General features: G+C 43.9%; 1 long non-coding RNA gene across 1 annotated transcript; it reads left to right on the top strand.

Annotated features, from left to right (window-relative positions):
- The first annotated feature begins 250 nt into the window (after window positions 1-250).
- Window positions 251-18,325, top strand: LOC311437947. The gene is made up of 4 exons (XR_014693853.1): window positions 251-382; window positions 15,119-15,659; window positions 17,220-17,316; window positions 18,149-18,325. It is a non-coding gene; the product is annotated as an uncharacterized lncRNA (long non-coding RNA).
- Window positions 18,326-18,407: the final 82 nt, after the last annotated feature.

The raw sequence follows: 18,407 nt of genomic DNA, 5'->3' as shown, positions 1-18,407 counted from the left end.
AACCAGTCTCTTCTCTTTAGGCCCTCTTCTTTCTTTGTTGCCATCACATTTGTCCTCATTCCAGCTTCCTAAGGGGAAAACCAAATGCCATTTGCAGTTCATTGCTGCGTATTACATTTATTTCCTCCGTGCTTTCCTTCAGAGCATGAGCCCAGCCGACCAACTTCTTATCAGTCTGACAGGCTGTGACTGTTGTCCTGGTGACCAGAGTAGTTGCACTATCATCATGTACAGGAGGCAGCAAAAAAGATGCCTTGACCTGTGGGTGTAGCTGTGTGTGCACATGATATGATAGTAAGTCGCTTGGATACATGAAGATAAGATCCAAGTCTTGGGCTACGTGTGAGAGATGAAGCAAAAAGAAAATGGAGAAGCATGCAAAGTTAAGAGCTATAAAAGAAGAAACGAGAATATGAGTAGGAGTTGCAAAATGCTCAGCTCTTCTCGGCATCTGGTCTGTGTTCCAGTCATTTAGTGCACTTGTATCTGAGAGATGCTTGCCTGCCAGCCTGCTGTCTCTTTGCCTTTTTGTCTTTTTCTACCCCCTCCCACATTTCTCCCATTTCTCAGGTTTATGGACATGAAAAAGAATAACGTTAGTAACACTTCTGAGTCATGCTTTTCATCCAGGTGCACTGTGCTTAATCCATTCATATACACATTCCTGAACATCAATTCCAATTCACTAATTACTTATTTAGGTGAGTTAATCAGACTGGTTTTGTGGTGCCCTGGCACAGATTAGCTCCTAGGTGGTGGGTGCTAGAAGAAAGCCCTGCTCTGAACAACAAACAATCCGAATGGAAGACGAGGAACAACAGATGGAAGGAGTGAGATAAGGGAGCACAAAGAAACAGCGAGACACCATTACTCAGCACACAGGCAATGGTGTCATCACACCAGCTGCCTGGCACTTGGGAAGGTTTTTGCAGGCTACACAGCATGTTCTTGTTTTAGCGTAGTGGTATTGGCTGGTTCACTTAGAAACCGGCAGCTTTCAGCCATCAAAGACAATGTGGGGTGGGTAGCCTGGATAAAACCAAATCCTGGCTAGTACAGGCTTTATATTTGCTAGGTGAAAGAGCATTGTCAGGTATTCTACCTTTAAAAGGCTCGTAATGAACTTGCTGGTTTCTGTGCTGAGCAGGGACAGCTTTAGGCTGCTGGTCCCCCAGTGGGACGTGGCCCTGAGGTTCGGGTACCTTGTGTCACGTATGCCATGGCACTGTGCTGTAGCCATGATCTGGGGAGGAAGTGTGCAGTTAATCCCAAACCCAGTTAATCTTCCATGGCTAACTGAGAGTTGAATATCACAGAATCACAGAATTGTAGGGGTTCGAAGGGACCTCAAGAGATCATCGGGTCCAACACCCCTGCCAAAGCAGGTTCCCTAGAGCAGGTTGCCCAGGTAGGCGTCCAAACCGGCCTTGAATATTTCCAGAGAAGGAGACCCCACAACCTCCCTGGGCAGCCTGTCCCAGTGCTCCGTCACCCTCACCGTGAAGAAGTTCTTTCACACGTTTCGCATGTATTCAACCATGAATATGGTTGGTTTACCGTAAAAGCTTACCTCCCTGAGCACTTATTACCAGACATATCTCCACAGATGTGATCAGAGTCCTGCACTAGATCCAGAATCGTAGGAAGGTACGTCTGATCTGCTGTCTGTCTTGGTTTGCTTAGGTATCTGTGCCCTTTCATTGCCCTTGCCTGTGAGCACCAGAGGCCCCGCAGTGGTTAGGGTGCTCCGCTAGGCCTGCTCCCACCTGTGCACCCCAGAACAGCCTGCAAGGGGGATTTCTGTGGGAAACATGGGCAGGGGGAGCTGATGCAGCAGATCTGTCTCCCTTGAAGGTCTCTAATGCAACACTTCAGTTTGGGCTGAATTTCAGAGGTGGTTGGTGAGGAGAAGGGATGTGCTGGTGAACAACATGACCCAGCCCCGTGCCAGGGCTCCTCGTGGGAGATGCCACGTCTCGTGGCTGCAGGATCAGAGCCCTGCCGACTAACATGGAGAGGCTGGAGGATGATGTGGGATGGAGCTGCTGTCATGTAAAATTCATGGTGTTAGTAGGGCATCTTAAATAAAACATTACCGTCCCTGAAAAAGACATGAAGTCTTCATTTTGTGCTTATAAAAAAGCAAAGAAAGGATGTTTAAAGAATGAGGGAATCCAGGGCTGTCCTTTGCCAGTCTGGTGTGACCCTAAATCTACTCTCCCAGTATTTTTGCACTGGGATGACCCATGCATGTTGCCTGTAGGAAATGCAGCAGTGAGGAAACAATACTTTGGCTTAGAAGAGGACTCATGCTTTTTGATAGGCAGGAAAAAAAGAGTTGCATTTCTCACCGCTGCAGTAGCTACAGCCTCTGAGGCACCTATGTGAACTTCGGTGACACAGTGCGTGATGCTGGTGGATGGCTGAGCAGAAGTGGCCCAGCTCTCTAGTTACAGGACAGCTGATAACATGGCTCATGTTACATTTCTGCTTCTGCTTTCTGTTTGCCTGACTGTGCCTATTGTCCTGCACTCATTAGCACTTCTTCTGTTACAAGGCTCAGACAGTTTTCCCTGTGATGTTCATAACTTTCCTGGGTATTGTGTATGACTGGCATCTCTAAGGGGCTTGTGAAAGTCCCGTGTACCTGGAGGTAGTGAGGAACAATTATGTGGCCCTTCCTTTGTGACAGGAGTTCTTCCTTTCATGGTAAACCTGATTAAGAAGAAGCTATTGTTTGTTGCTGTTATGAAAGGTTCTTGTGATAAATGGGAATCTGGCACCAATAACTAACTGTGTAATTACAGGAGGGTGAAACTGAAATAACTGCAAAGCAGTTTTTGCGATTAATGAATGCAGTGAGTTATTGTTGCCTTCAGTTCTTTTTCAAGGCAGGATTAATCTGCTGGTTTTAACATTAAGATGGAAAATGAATGTGTCAGTGACTGATAAAGTATGTTTTATTTTTGTGTGAATTGATCCCAAAAGAGTACAGTTACAGAAAATTCAAAGCAACTCATGTTTGTCTCCTGTAAGGTTATTCCCTGGATAGCACAGTTGCTCTGGCTAAGTCAGAAAAACATAAGGCTTTAAGAAAAAAGATCTGAGCTCCCCAACTGATTGTTTCCTCCAGTGTTTTGGCCAGTATCAGGCAGGTTGGACAGATGGGTTAAAATCTCTAAAGTATGAAAGTTCTGACAAATTTTGTCAAAATCAGCTGCAGGAAGAGGAGACAGGACCTACTGCCCAGACTTCGGAAATGTCCAATGCAGAAGGCAGTTCTGAGCAGATTCCTGTCCTGCTCAGCAATTCAGCCTGCTGCTGGCTCCATGTCATGTACAATGTGTTGCAGGTGATAGGTAGGGGAAGTGACCCATGTGCAAGTCTGTGTGAGGGTGTAGGGAAAAAGGATGGAAAGTCTGGGGTAAAATTAGACATCTTTATGATTTTTATCCCAAAACACTGGTTTTCCTGGGAGCAAGGTTAGAATCATGTGGCATAGCAATGCCTGGTGCTGCTGCTGCAGTGCATGACTAGCCCATCCTGCCAGCTTGTGTCACCCAGGCCATTCCAGCAAGTTTGCAGGGTATGTCCCACGTTCTTAAAACACCTCTTAGCATCCCTGCATATGATTCCCACTCACCCCTGGAACACAGAGTTGAGTTCCCAAGCTGTGCTGTGTTTAGGATCGCCTAGCCAGAAGCCTACATTTCCTCATTCATTTGAACCACTTGTCTTTGCAGGAAAACCTACAGTTGCCTGCCCTGCATGGAGAATGCAGCTTGTGCAGCTTTAGCTACAGTGCATACCTAACACTCTATGACAGCTTGGTCTCTGTTTGAGAAAGAAATGTTATTTGTAGCTTGGAAGTTGAGTTAGATCTGCTCCAGTCATCTTTGTCTCTGCCTACCTTGTTTCTTCTGGAGTTGTTTCTTCTGGGGGTAGACACCTAGACGGTACCAGCAGTTAGCTCAGGCTGGCCGTGATGCAAGCTTTAGAGCTTGAGATGAATTAATAAGGACAGAAGAAAACAGTTTTTCCAAATTTAAGTGTACACAGTATGTTGGTGGAAGTGTCTAACTGTGGGGTTTGCAGTGCTCTGTTGGTTATGTTCACCATTTGATTTCTGCTTTGTAGGCGTGTGTGCAGACTGGTTGCTGCATGATGATTCCTCACTTAGAGAAGCTGGGGAAATTCAGAGCTTTAAGTTTGAACCCACTGTTGGAAACATCCTGGTAATAGAAATAGCTACCTGGCTCCCCTCATTTTCATTCCAAATACAACATAATTCTTCAAAGTCCCAGGCTTCTTGACAATACAGAGAGAGGGCTGATTCTGCTGTCTGGGGGGAAGTGGGCAAACATTTCATGTTGATTTTTGGAATCTTATAGTGAAAAATATCAGGAGTGCTTGATTCCTCTTGTGTTACTAATCAAAGGAAGAATGGAAAGAAGGAACAAATAAGAACTTTACAGCAAAATTCAGTGAGAGGAAGACAAAATGAACTGAGGACTCTGAAAGAAAACATAGCTGCATTATCTGTAAGCTTATTCAGGGAGTCTGGTTCACAAACAGGAAAGGATGAGGAAGAGCTCGAGTTGTTCATTAGAGCTAGCCATACTCTTGCAGTCTGGTGGGCAGATTTGTTTGATGTGAATGCAGAAGTCACTGGAGGTAATATTAAGGAGGATTGAGAAAGACAGGTTCAAAATCAGCATGACTCTTGTTTCCAAGGAAGAAAGCAGTTTTGAATGCTTATGGATGAATGGTCTAAGATATAATGCAAGAGGCACAGTGACTGGTACCTGCTGCATCTGCCCCTGAAGTGACGTGTCCACAGCTCCACTGCTGCTGCTGAAGTGGCCTGGGGAGTTCTAAAACAGTATACACAGGAATTTCCTAGCTGAAAATGTGTCATAACCTGTTCTGTATTACACAGGCTTCAAGCTGATGAGGAGGCATTGATGGCTGAAGAATGGGTGGTTGCCTAGATGCAGGTGCTTATTATGGTTACACGTAAACAAACTACATGTGAACAAAGAACAGCGGACAGCACTGTATAGTCTCGATGTTTTAATTAGCTGTTTTTATAATGATGAAAATAAGCATGAGGTGGTTCAGGTGGCAGGAAGACCTTAAAGAATAAATAAGCGTGAAAAGTGAGAGCTGACTAAGAATATTTTAGTTTATGATCAAAAAGCAACAAAGTGCAGAGAGGATTGTGCTAATTTAAGTCCAGGCAAGCTAAGTGGAGAGAAGTTATAAAAAATAAAATAAAGGCAAATTCTTACACATGAAACATGGGAAAAAAGGTGATAGTAATGAATAAAAACCAATTGTTATAACTGCAGAAAGTCAGTAAGGAAAACCAAATGACCTCCAAAGAAGTGTTTGGTCCATAGAATTAGGAGCTATAAGGGTAATGTTCAAGGTATATTAGACAGGCAAAGGCTTTGAGAACTGATGAAAATTCTGGATACCATTACCAGATGGAAATTGTCAATGGATACTTCAATATTGGAGGAAAAAAAAAAAAAAAAAAAAAGAGAAAAAAAAAAGTTTTCAATAAAAGTTTCTATTTCCTAATGAGGGAAAAGGCCATAGAACACAACCATAAAATAGTACACTAAAGTCCTCTCCATCTAACAGTAATTCAGGATATGCTAAATAACACCCGCTAAAACCAGATGCTTTAAATTACCAATAACTAATAGATGACATCAACAATTTTCGGAAGACTAGCTGAGCTTCTCAGTAGATGAGCCAGATTTTTAAAATATCTTGAGAAACTTGCAAATTCTGCAGAGCTGGAGAATTATTTTTAAAAGCATTAACAGGACACTGAGGTAATTTGGTGCTTGATCTCAAATATAGTAAGGCAGATGATACACACTTGATTAATAAAGAATTAGAGTGTGATAAAACCAATGCCAATTAATAAAGCTGGAGAGCATGACAGAAGCAATGCCAATTAATATGGGACTGCAAGTTCAGTTGGTAAAGCAATAAGTAGGTTGACACAAGAGACTTTCTGCTGGGCATTTGACTTAGAATAAGAATGCTAAGTATTAAAATCATTATGGCATTTCTGAAATAGAATACAACTGGGCTACTTTATCTCAAAATGCAATTAGAAATTATGAACTATCATTAAGAAAGCACATTTTAGTGGGATCTCCCAGGAACATAATGGCTTGACAAGAAGCTTGAGGAGCTCAGTCTCGTTAGCTATCAGGCTAATCTCTACCTTTTTGCTGGCTATAAAAGCAGACTAGATTATCAGTAATGATGCAGACTTCTTCACACTGGCCACATGAGGTTAGTGAAATGATTCGTGTCTCCAGGATGTGAATTGTGAGTTAGCTCACACGCTGGATGAAGGCTCTGGTTCCCCAATAGGCCAGGTGAAAACCAGGTGGAGACCAGAGAGGTCCCTGTTAGGCCCTGGCCATATAACACAGGATGGGGATCTCCTGAGGGCAGATCCCTCGTGGTTGATCCCTCCCACCCCATGGTGGTTGTTCTGTGGGTATTGGTTGATGTCGTGACTGCTCACCTCCTGAATGCAAAACTGCTGTAGGGTTTTGTTGCCTTGAGTTGTTTCACTTGCAGCAGGAAGATGAGAAGAAGTCATGGAAAATAAATCTGTACCTCTGGACGAGTTTTCTGTTGTTAAGCTTGGATCTCCTGCTGACTTTACACAGGCTGCTGAGATCTTGAGCCTATCCTTGCAGGTGTTACAAAGATCTAAGCGCGATGCTTTCTGTCATCTTTCACTCTGCCTGATTCCCCACCTCCTGAAATCCCCTGGCATCTTTTCTGCTCCATATCCTCACCTCTCGTTGCCTGCACGACTGCCTTGCCTTTTCATAGCCCTTCGGTGCACTTGTCTGGTTTGCTTTGCTCACTGCTGTGTGCGCTGTGTTCATAGACCACTAAGGCATGTGAACTGCCTGGTCTCTTGATTTAGTCTGACTTTGCCTTTTAAAAAGAGGCCAAAGATCTCAGCAACAAACCCAAAGAACTGAAAAAACAAACCACCCCAAACAAGACAGGCAGGAAAATATACAGTGGATCTTTCTGTGCTCTCATAAATAAAAGTCAGACGATCACATGGTTTTCTAAAAATAACACCCATAGCGAGTGTTTCAGTAGGAATAATACTGACCTACTTTGCATGCTAACCACATGCAAAAGATAAGATAGTGAGGAAAACCCAATTGCCTGATGTGATATTTGCAATTGTTGAACCAGATCTGATTTGAGAGGTGGTTAATTAGATGTTATATTCTCATATGGTGGCCCCTCTGGAGGCTTTAGGGAAGAGGGGAAGGGGGGGTGATTGCTGACAGGATGGCCCAGAGCAGTCGCTTTCCTTGGTCATGGGCTATAGGTAGGTATTGTGCCTGGCTCCAAGAGCAGTGGGGTGCTGTGTGCTATAGTCATTGAGGGTCTATATGAGCAGAAATCCTCTTCTGCAGACACAGCCCAGGATGTTCAGAGCTGGAGAACAGGCAGAACATGTCTGTGGTCAGAGGGCACTATGTATTTGAAATTAGCTTTATATCTCCATCCATGAGGCAGAGCCAGATGGAAACATTTTGGTATCAGAGGTGTTCTTTGACTGCCCAGCTCCTAGCCTGGGGACTCGGTCCATGCTGCAGCCCTTGTCCCCGTGGCCAGCACTGCAGCAGGGCCCTGGGGTGGGAGCTGGACCCTGTGGGGCTGCGAGAGGCCTGCACTGTGTCTGCTGCTGGCTCCTTCTCACCCTAGCCAGGGGTGCTGCTCCCTGTGGGCAGCTCCGCATCAGTGACCGCAGCCATCGAGGGCTGGCATCGAGCTGCCAACTCTTGTGGCAAGAGACACTCTTTGGGTCCCCTGAATACCAGTCTTGTGGGTATTATTGGTTACTATGAAAGGTTATTGGGATCTCAGTGAGAGGAGGGGCAGAAGCAGGAAGAAAAGGACTCCTAAGGTCCTTACTCTGGGATTGCCCATCCTTTCTGTCCCTCTGAGCCACATGCCACCATTATCACATTACTGAGTGCCACACGACCTGCTCCCCTTCTCTTGGAGAATTGGGAGGTGGAAACCTGTCCCATGGACTGTGTAGGTATGACAGAGCTTTGTCTTATCAAGGCCTCCCTGGCTTCCAGGGGGTGATGGAGGTGTGCTGCGTGCGCAGCTGGATCCCATCAGGATCTGGCAGTGTTGGGCTCAGCAGATCTTGCCGGGTTATTTCCTCTTGGCACAGCATGAACCAGCAGTCCTCGAGCTGCCAGCCCAGGGGCTGCCTCTGAGCTGCCGGAAAGCTGCGGGTGGCTCAGGAACAGCAAGCTGGCCTGTGCAGTCCTGTCCTCTATGGCTTTGGCACATCCCAGCCTCTCTGAGGAGCTGGCAGCTGCCTAGCCTGCTGCATGTGCTGAAATAAGGCTGTGGTCCTTTCCAGACTCCAAAATGAGAGCAGAAGCATGTTGGGTAGTGCTTTGTGCGGATGTGGATAAAGCTCTTTTATGACTAACTGGTGCGGCTGCTTTCCCTTAAGATGATATCCTTTTTATTTTTTTCCTCTCTCATGATAAGTGGTACATGAATTTCTGACTCTCTGAGCAGCCTCAGTGCTGGGAAATGCTCTCATTCAGGCAGAGAATCTAGGTCAGCTGTTCATAAGAATAGATCAAGCCTTCATTGAGCGGGGTGGATGGGTCTCCAGCAGGACTAGATTTTTTTTCCTGGCTTGTTTTGTTCATAACAAGCCTATAAAGTTGACAGGCATTTTATGGACAGCAGCTATAGCTTCCTATCAGCAGGTTAGATGCCACCATTACTGATTCAGGGCATCACAGTGGAAAATCAATAATATGAAATATTAATTGTGATTTTTTTTTTTTCTTTTGACCTAAGATGGGGCACTCAGTAATGAAGATCTCTACCTATTTTCAGGAGGATCTGATTCATGAGACAATACATTATGAGGACTGGGCTTAAATTTTGCCTCTGATTCTGCACCTATAAATAACATATGCTCTTACATATGGCATCTAATTATGTAATTGCATATGCAGATTAGATAGTCATTTGCATGCTGTCATTAATGACAGCAACTAATAACACTGGCATTTATTTCCAGGCACATATGGTAATGCCAAAGGCTTTAAATATCAGTCAGTACCTGCTATACAAACCAATATCTCTCTCCAACTCTTCCCTTCAAATACTGTTAGAATAAATTAATATCACAAGGTACATCTGCTTCCCGGAACAAGTTGTACCAAGGCAGATCTGTTGTGCTATATATTTTGTCTAAGACTACGGTCCAGCTTGGAGTTCCTGATATATGTGTGTGATGACCCTCCTGAAACTGTGAAGCAAGGAGAAAGAAAATGTTAATATGTTTTTTTTTCTCGGTCATGCAAGGGTGCGGGGAGGCAATTGCTGACACGAAGGACTCAGGCCCCATTAGCCTCTGTACAAAGTGTGATCCATAGCTGCTTTGATCCAGAAGATATTTTACAGTTTTTTGACTTTCCCTTTGCATAGACCTAAATGGTTACCCATGGTAAGGTTAGTAGGATTCTGGTCTAGGGAGAGCCCAGTTCATCTTCTTATCCTCATCAACAAAATCATCTTTTTCCTGATGTAAAAAAGGTTTTGAGCATGAAATCTTAAATTTTTCTGCTGCTTTTTCCACCAAAGTTGTATTTAACTGTGAACAGTGTGGTAACAGTGAAGGAGACCTTAGTGAACACGTAACCACTACTGTGCCTGGAACCTCAACATTAAAAAAGTGTGCAGAAAATTCCAGTAAAACCCCAATCATTCAAGCAATCAAGCTCCAGACAGATGCCTTAAAATACAATGATTTTGTGCTGTATCAAGATCGGATATATTAAATTGGTTTGCAATTTGTGTAACTTTCAATGTCTCTGAGATAGTTATTGTTATGTAGCCATGGAGCACATAAACAGCACTCCAGCCTGACTTCCTGCTCATTAAACAGATGTGGACAGCTAAAAGGCTGAACGTTCTCTTTGAAACCAAAGGAAACAGTCGTGCACTTAAATCCTTTGTTGGAATGTGGCCTTAGTGCGCTTTTATTAATTGAATTTCAAGAGTCAAATAACATGTGCTGGAGATCTCAGGTCACAACAACATGACGGATAACATGCTTGTGTAGGATGGATTAAAAATTCTTTTTATTTTTATTTTCTTGATAATTTAGAAACATCCTTAAAAAAGACTTCTAATCTTTGTTCCTTGAGGACCACATCTTTCTCCATTGCAGGGGAGAGCTTGCTGTGGGTGATGAATGCCGGTGGTGGTGTTGTGATGAGCACGGCTGATGAACACTGCTCATGTGCTGACAGTCAGTGCTGTGCAGATCCTGGGAGCTGGGTTAGTGTTCCTGAGTCTTTATATAGCACTCTGTGCTTTGTGGAGAAGTAGGAAGTAACAGAAAGATGGGATACATTCTGACACATTTCCTTTCCTTCACCTTGCCTGTATCTGATGCCTCCTCATAGCCCAAAAGTTTTGCCAACCTCTTGTTATTTATTTCTTTCCTGCAAGAGAAGAAGGGGTCAGAAAAAGTTGAAGACTCTCACAGAGCTTCCACATCGTGTAGCAGTGCTGAATATTCTAATGCCACATCTCCTCTAAATGCTTTTCTGATTGTGGAAGAAAACACAGTGGTGTAGTGTAAATGTTTTATCGCCATGCATTTGGGAAGCCTGCTTTATTCAGCCTGAACTCCTGCTGATAAAAATTTAATGCTTCTCATTGTGATCACACAGACTTTCTCTGCAGTGGTTTCAGAGGATGATTAGCTCTCTCTTAGGACCGTTTTGGGTTCCTGTAGCAAACCATCACTGTATCTTGCTTAAGTCCAATAGTTTAGAGATGAGAGAATACGGAAAACAGAGATTGCAAAAATATTTTTAAACTGACCTTTTTGCAGTGTGACATGACATCTTGTTTTATATTCTGAGCTTTATCAGGGCTAGCAGATAAACCAGCTCCATGTTTACTGTTGGATGGGAGTGGGATTCTTAGACTGTCTGTAAGTGACAGTGGGAAATGCTGGATGCTGAGCGTTTCTGAAAATGTGAAAATACAACATCTGTGGCAAGATGGAGATTTCCACATTCTGCCATTACTGCGGGTGTGTGGGCTGTTCCTCCCTGCTTCTGTAGCCAGAGATACCTCGTGAATGGTGCATTCACAAACGATGAGTGAAGAGATGGTTGAGTCTTGATCTTAAGTTACTATTAAGCTGTGCACAGCTCCTATCTGACAGGTTTCAGGATATTCAGGAAACCAGTCTGTAGTTATGATTTTTAGCCTCCAGATGGTGTCTAACATATGTGCCTGTGGAGCCATGTCAGTACGGTGTTGGTGAAACACTGGAGACTAGAAATTATAGAATCACTGGCCTCTTGTGGCAGCAGGAAAAACATGCAAATGATTTTGAAGTGTGTAAAGTGAATTTTCAGTTCCAAATCTCTGCATATGCTGCTCCATATAGGGCTGTGGGTGTAGCCATGCGTAGGAAGTTTCCTGCAAAATTGAACCTAAATTATTCACCACTGGCTTGGATCTATGAGAAAAAAAATGCACAGAGGAAGCCTGTCAATCTAAGCCAAAATAAAAGATTTGAATAAAATCATTTTAGGTTTGTCTTTGTCCAAATGGAGATGGAATATTCATAACACAAGCTTCTAAAAAGAGAAACACCTCTGGATAAAATCATGGAACGTCTTGAAAAGAGACATGATGGTGGCTGAGATGATGCATTCTTTATCATGCTAGCAAACAATATCCATAATTTATTTTTTAGAAAAGCTCTTTCCAAGTAGCATTTATGTTGTAGTTTTTCTCTCTCAGACCTGCCCCTGGAGCATTCCTTGGATAACTCTTTGGCTGGCTCTTAGGATGGCACCTTTCTGAGGCTGGGATTAGAAACCAAATTGGGTAGCTGGTTTTCTGGGGATGTGGTCGGACTGACAGCCCTGCAGTTACTTCTGTCGCAGAAGTATTTTCCTAAACTACTGTTACAAGACCATTCAGGACCTGGGCTTTGCAAGTACTGAAATAACAAGGTTGGACTCTGAATATTAGGAGATAAGGGGTGAGCTGACACCCGTGGGTATTATTCCTTCATGTTGTCCTGGTGCTGTCTTAGGCAGCGAGGCCAGTTTGCCTGCCCTTCAAACCTCTCCTTGGTTTCTCCTGCAAAGCATTTATAATCTGCAATTTGACATGTAGTATGTACTGTATATATTGTTTATATAGAGGTATGTATGGTAGGAGGACAAGGTCAGACAGTATCTTGTCTCTGCTTACCGCAGGACTATGGGCAAACAGAGACTGCATCAGTCTGCCTCACATTATGGTCCTGATGTTTTTCCTGTTGCTTTTCCTGATAATTATCATCTATAGAGCTTGGGAAATAGCCCTGTACTGGGCACAAGCCCTCAAAACTTTACAGAAATGACATTGTGCTCAGCCAACGCTGCAGCAAGCAGCACAGGGCTTTTACCGAATCGGGCTGCCCAGAGGGGTCTGTGCATCAAGGGAGACAAGAAAACCCAAAGTCGAGGAGGAGGCTTTTATTCACGGGTCTTTAAGCCACCACATGCCCTAAACCTGCAGACCTGCACAGGCTGAGGTGTGTTTCTGCCCTTCAGCATGACACTGGCTCTGGCCCCTCTTTGACCCAGGGCTGCTGGCCCTCTCCTCTCCCCGTGTCCCCTGCAGGTGCTTGTGCCACTCTAAGGGCTGCAGCCCTCCGTCCTCCCACACCAGTAATGCAAAACCAGCCACTGGCCTCTGTACAGAGGTGTGAGGGAGCATGGAAACCACCCTGTGCTCCTCCTTGCGTCTGCTATTTCTGCACCTCCCCACAGCTAAATATAGCCTAACTCCGAACAGGCCCTCGAGGTCTATCTCAGTGTATGAAACTTAAAAGGTTTGCTTTGAATATTTTATTATCCCAGCATTTGGTTGAACCTAGCCACTCATTTTTGTGGTCTGAATAAACTTTTTTTTTTTTTTTTTTTTTTTTTTACCTAGCGTGTGTTGTATGCTCTGTATTCTTCTGTGGGTAAATCTTTCTCCCTCTTCCACTGAAGGGAAGCAGAAGGAAGCTGCAATCACTGCAGTATCTTCAGTCCTTGCTGGAGGTCTGTAGGGATAAATCAGGGTATGGGATTTCACAGCTGGTACCAGTTTCTTTACTGAAGACTAAACTACTGCTCCTGGAAGTATTGCTTTATTCTCTTGCTATGTGGACAGGGTATTTGCAATGCAGGAATTGTTAGGGTTAGTTTGAACATCCCTATTACTAGGTGTTCTACAGTGATCTTTAAAATTTTGGGGATTGCACGATTTATTTATTTACTTATTTACTATTATTATTACTGTCAAAAGGGGAAACATCTTCCTTAAAACCATGCCTGTTTGATTCTGGAAAAAAAAAAAAACAAAAAACAACCCCACAAACAACCCCACCCCCAAAAAAACCAAACAAAACAAACAAACAAACAAACAACAACAACAAAAAACACACCTAAACAAACCAAAGCAGAATGAGGCAAAGTCCCCAGGAATTAGCTAAAAATGTTTCAAAGGAACAGCAAACTAGGTTACTAATTAAGTGAAAATTGAGGTCAGTTTGGAACCAGGTCCTCTCAATAATGAGGAAAATACAGGCAGTGCAAATTGTACATCAAGTCCAAACTTGTTATGTTTCAGCACTCAGGGCAAGGGAAGGGGCAGTTTTCAATTCTCTGGATTGAATTTATTCTCAGGAGTTCAGTGTTATTTTATAAGAGCACGAAACTACTGGGACCATGCTGCTGGCCTGTTTGCCTGTCGGTCCATCTGTCTGTTCCCTCCTGATAAATTGAATTCATCCAATTTCAGGCAGATTCGGAGCTGGGGAGAAGCCTTAGATTGACTTCTGAAAAAGGTGATGAAAATCGGTGGCTGAGCCGGGAAGAGATAGTCAAGTGAATGCTCTCAGTAAGAGAAATGAATAAAGTTTGCCATTTCCCTTTTCCTCTGACTGTGGCTACCCAGCACTGCCCCTTGGCCAGCCGGGCAGCAGCAGCAGCTCCAAACTGGCTGCAGCTCTTGTGCCTGCTTGGGGTAATGCAAACCTTCTGGAGGAGACGGGGTCCAGCCCGCAGGGAGGGGGCACTGCAGGGAAGCAGCTCCATCGTGTCTGCTGCTCTGGGAAAGGTTGCTTGTGTTAAATATTTGTGTTGCTTTGTTTGCTCTAGCACGCCTACAAGTTAGGCAGAGAGTAAACAGGGAATTTGGGAAAGCACGGCAAGGAAACCGAGTCTGTGTGCTTAAGATGGAGCTGCCTGGGTAGAGTCTCTGATGTCTAGTAAAGGCTGAGTTCCTGCTGTGTTTTGCTCCTTAGCAGGAGCAGTGAGAGCCTCTCTTCTCCCCTCAGCAATGCATTTGCATGAAGTGTGTAAGCATGTATTCGTGCCAGCCACCCTCTGTCAGCTTTGTTAACAATGACGTACCCACACGAGTATGTTTGAGCAAGGGATCAGACCAACACAGAGAAGCATGCAACCTGTGGCTGCATAATGTCATTTCTTTAGGAAATAAGGATATCCTTAGGAAATAATAATAAGTGTGTGCTTTCCATGGAATGATTAACCGCTAATTTTGCACAATTAACAAAGCTGGCTCTTGCATAAGACCATGGTGGCAATGCCAGCTGCAATGTCAGACTAGAGGGGGAGATTCTTGTTTATTTGCTTGATTCTCTCTCTCTCCAAAAAAAACTTACCTTGATTATACCACCGGCTGGCTGTTCTGTGATTGCTGATGAAATCAAAGATGGTGTGTGTGGGTGGGGGAACACACTGTCAGGATACAGCATGGCTTCAGAAAGTGCTTTTGTGTGAATTTATATCCTAGGGAACCACCATGTTTCTGTGCCACACTCTGTGTGTTTTATTACTGCAATTAATATTCTTTTCTGCCAACTTTAATGCCTTTGCTTCAGAATGGTGGAGAGTACCAGCATGTTCTAGAAAAAAAAAAGATGGAAATAAAAAAGATATTTCTTTTGCTCATTCCTTCTCTCTCTTTGCAGATACTGCAGATCCAGCTCTCCTGTTAGGACTTGAGTGTACTTTATATAACAGATGCTCCTGAGCACAGAGTTTCCATTGTATATGCTCGCTGTGTTCCTGAAGAATCCCTACAAAGCAAGCAGGAGCATCATTACAATGCTGGAACTGGAATATTAGTGTCATTGCACAGTAATTTTGTTTGAAGTGCTAATGGTCTGACTTCATCCAATTAGCATCCAGACCAAACACCCATTGTTCAAGTCAGGCGCACAACCCACGTATTATGAGGAGGATTTTTCTTTGTAGGCAAAAGAAATGGGAAGTAGAAAGATAAGGAGTTAAGTCAAGCGAGAATCAATATAAAAAGTATCTGAGATATTGACTTGTTTAGTGGAAGCTCTCAAAGACAAAGAAGTTACAGATTTTACAAGACAGGCAGTGTCAGTGATGTGGGGAGGGTGTGGGCTTTTCCACGACCTCCAGGCAACAGGGGAAACTCCTGAGTGCTGGGGATGTTCCCAGAAGACAAATTCCCCTTCTTCAACAGTGAGCATGGCAAGGGTAAGGGCAGAAAGAAGAATGACCCCACAGAGAACGTCACACTGTAGATAAACAGGCACTGAAACACCAGGAACAAGGAGTGGGGCTGCTGGGCTTCCAGGTAGTGCATTTTGAGGAAGAAGAAGGTCACTTGGTATGCCTAACAAAGGAGATTGTTCAGAAGCAGAACTGTGCTTGTTGCGGTGCTGTGTCCTTGTGGTTCCTGCTACCTTGCTTTCTGCTTTGAAGGACTCCCCTTGGGTGTGGAGCTCATGAAATGTAGAGGGAAGGGGCAGGTGGAAGGTAGATTGCCCTAATTCCCCTGTCAAAACAATGGCTTTGGACAGCAGACAATTCCTCTGCGTTGTGTTAACTCTTGGTGAAAGGCCTTTGTTCTGGTGTTATCTTGACGTGTGTCAGCTCCTCTGTGGTAAAGGTATAGCCTTCCTGGGGGCTTTGCTTGCCTAGGTGTAAAGCCACTTGTGTGAGCACTGCAGCAGAGGATATTCCCAAAAGTTCAGGCTTCAAATCCTCATCTTTTAGCTGCAGAACTTTAGTCTGAGCAGCAAAATAGCATTAGAAATGGAGGGGAGATTTCTGTGCTGCACACAGCTACAGAAAAGCAAGCTGCTGGTGGCCTCTTGGCAGCATCTCCTCTCCCAGGGCAGTGCATTCCTGCTTGGTGAGACCATTCTTCAACCCTCGCCTTTGGAAAGGAGTTGCAGGCAAGGCAACAACAAGGGTTGTACCCAGAGCAGATAAATATTGCTGCTCCTGCTGCAGCAGGATGGATGAGACTCAGCACCCGCAGTCAGAAGGGCCATCCCCAACGTGCTGTGCCTTTGTGGGGTGTTCATTGCTGCCTGCTCCATTAGGCAACTGCTGCCTTTGCCTAAACACACACATCACCCCTGGATGGTGAAGCAGGTAAAGGTAGAGCAGCCAAGCTGTCTGGGTTGTTGGTGTTGCATTGCTCAGCTGGGGCGTACCCTGAGAGCACTCTTGTCCTGGAGGGTGGCTGCCGTAGCTTTGACCCAGTGGATCCAGTGGGCTATGGACTGAGAGATCATCCTAACCTCAGTAAATCTATCCATCGCTGTCCAGGAGCTCCCCGCTTTCCACAGGCTCATGTTTCACTCCCTTGAAAGAACATTTCTGGGAAAATGCAGCAATTCCCATAGATCATGTTGCCCCAGTTTATGGCACGATCTGCAATTGTGCTGTATTCAGTATTTGTATACTGCAAAGAATCATGCCTGCAGGACTGGCACTTTGACATTCAATTTTCTTCCAGAGAGAAGTCTATGGCGATGATTTTTGTTAGAGCTGGCCTTGTTCGAAAATGCTGATGAAGTGAAACATAAACACAATGTGTTGGAATTTCCATGGGAAAATATTGCTGAAGGGTTTCAGCATGCTCGGAATGCTTCTGTTCTGCACTAACAGGGACTCGGTCGGGTATTGATATATATAGCAGCTATAATATTCCAAAGGAAACATTTTAGCTTTATGCAAATAAACAGTAAGGTTAAATCAGAATGTACATAAAAACTTTTGTGTTTGTGACTTTTCCACGATCAGGGAAAGCACTGTGTTTCGCAACCTCGATATTTCCTACTGGCAGCAGCTCAACCATATGACCACTACTGGAATTTCTGTTTATCCTTCTAAATCTAAGGTATTTATTTCCTCCTTCCTAATGTTACTAATGAATCTAATGACTCGGCGATAACATGCTGCTGAAATTAAGCACTGGGTAAAAGAGACAGAACACCATAATATTTACTTGGTTTCCAAGTAGGAAACCAGTGGAATTTTACTGTCATGAAAATGTAGAAAGTCTTGGAAGGAACTGCAGGCATTAAACCCAGAAAGATGACTGCACATATTCTCATTAATCTAGATGCTCTGTAGAAAAATTAACCCTTAAATTCATACTGCCCCAAATCATTCTTGAATACTGTATGGCTTTGAGTAAGTACAGCTTGTAATGGCTAATACAAGACTCTGTCCTCAGATAATGAAGATCCTGACATTCTTGATGCTATTTTTGTAGTAATGGAAAGGAAAAATAAAAACAAACAAACAAAAACCCAACCACCTGTTTGCAACTGTCTAGCAAGCAGCATGGTAAGGATAGCATTTCATCTTACCTGTTCGTGTATTGTCTTTCTTACAGTAGTGCTGAGGCTTTTAAAAATATGTTTTAAAATTGAGCTCCTGGGCTTAAATGACATCCTCTGTACAGGAATCTTTTCTGAGGATTATGGATCAGAACCTTTAACAGCTCAGGACTTAATGATACGATCCTTGTACTGGGTGGGCATTAATCTCCTTTGTCTTTCACTATGGATTGCTGTAACGGTATGCAAGTTATGTATATATAAATATAAAATAATACTGTGTGTAGTTGCTAGAAAATTGTTAAATCCATAAACTTGAGATCACCCTTATCTCCTCTGAAGGGTGCTGCTGAACACGAAACCCAACACATCTCCTCTCCTCTGCAGGTTCGCTTCCCTCTCGGCTAACACCTGGCTTTCTGAGAGGTGGGGAAAAACCTGGCTCCAGAGCAAGGAGTGATGTCCTCGCAGGGGAACAGCTCACCTACAGTTGGCACACATGGTGTGTGCGGAGTGTGACGTGTGCTTCACAGAAACTATTAATAATAAACTCTCTTAAACCGATAGGCTTGTCTTTGAAATAATTGGCAGCAGGCGACGTGTTTTAGTCATTATACAACGATTAAAATTCCACTGGCTTTCCCCC

Source organism: Aythya ferina (genome assembly GCF_964211825.1).
Source record: "Aythya ferina genome assembly, chromosome: 5".
Classification (NCBI taxonomy): domain Eukaryota; kingdom Metazoa; phylum Chordata; class Aves; order Anseriformes; family Anatidae; genus Aythya; species Aythya ferina.
This window is presented reverse-complemented; position numbering and strand designations above follow the sequence as displayed.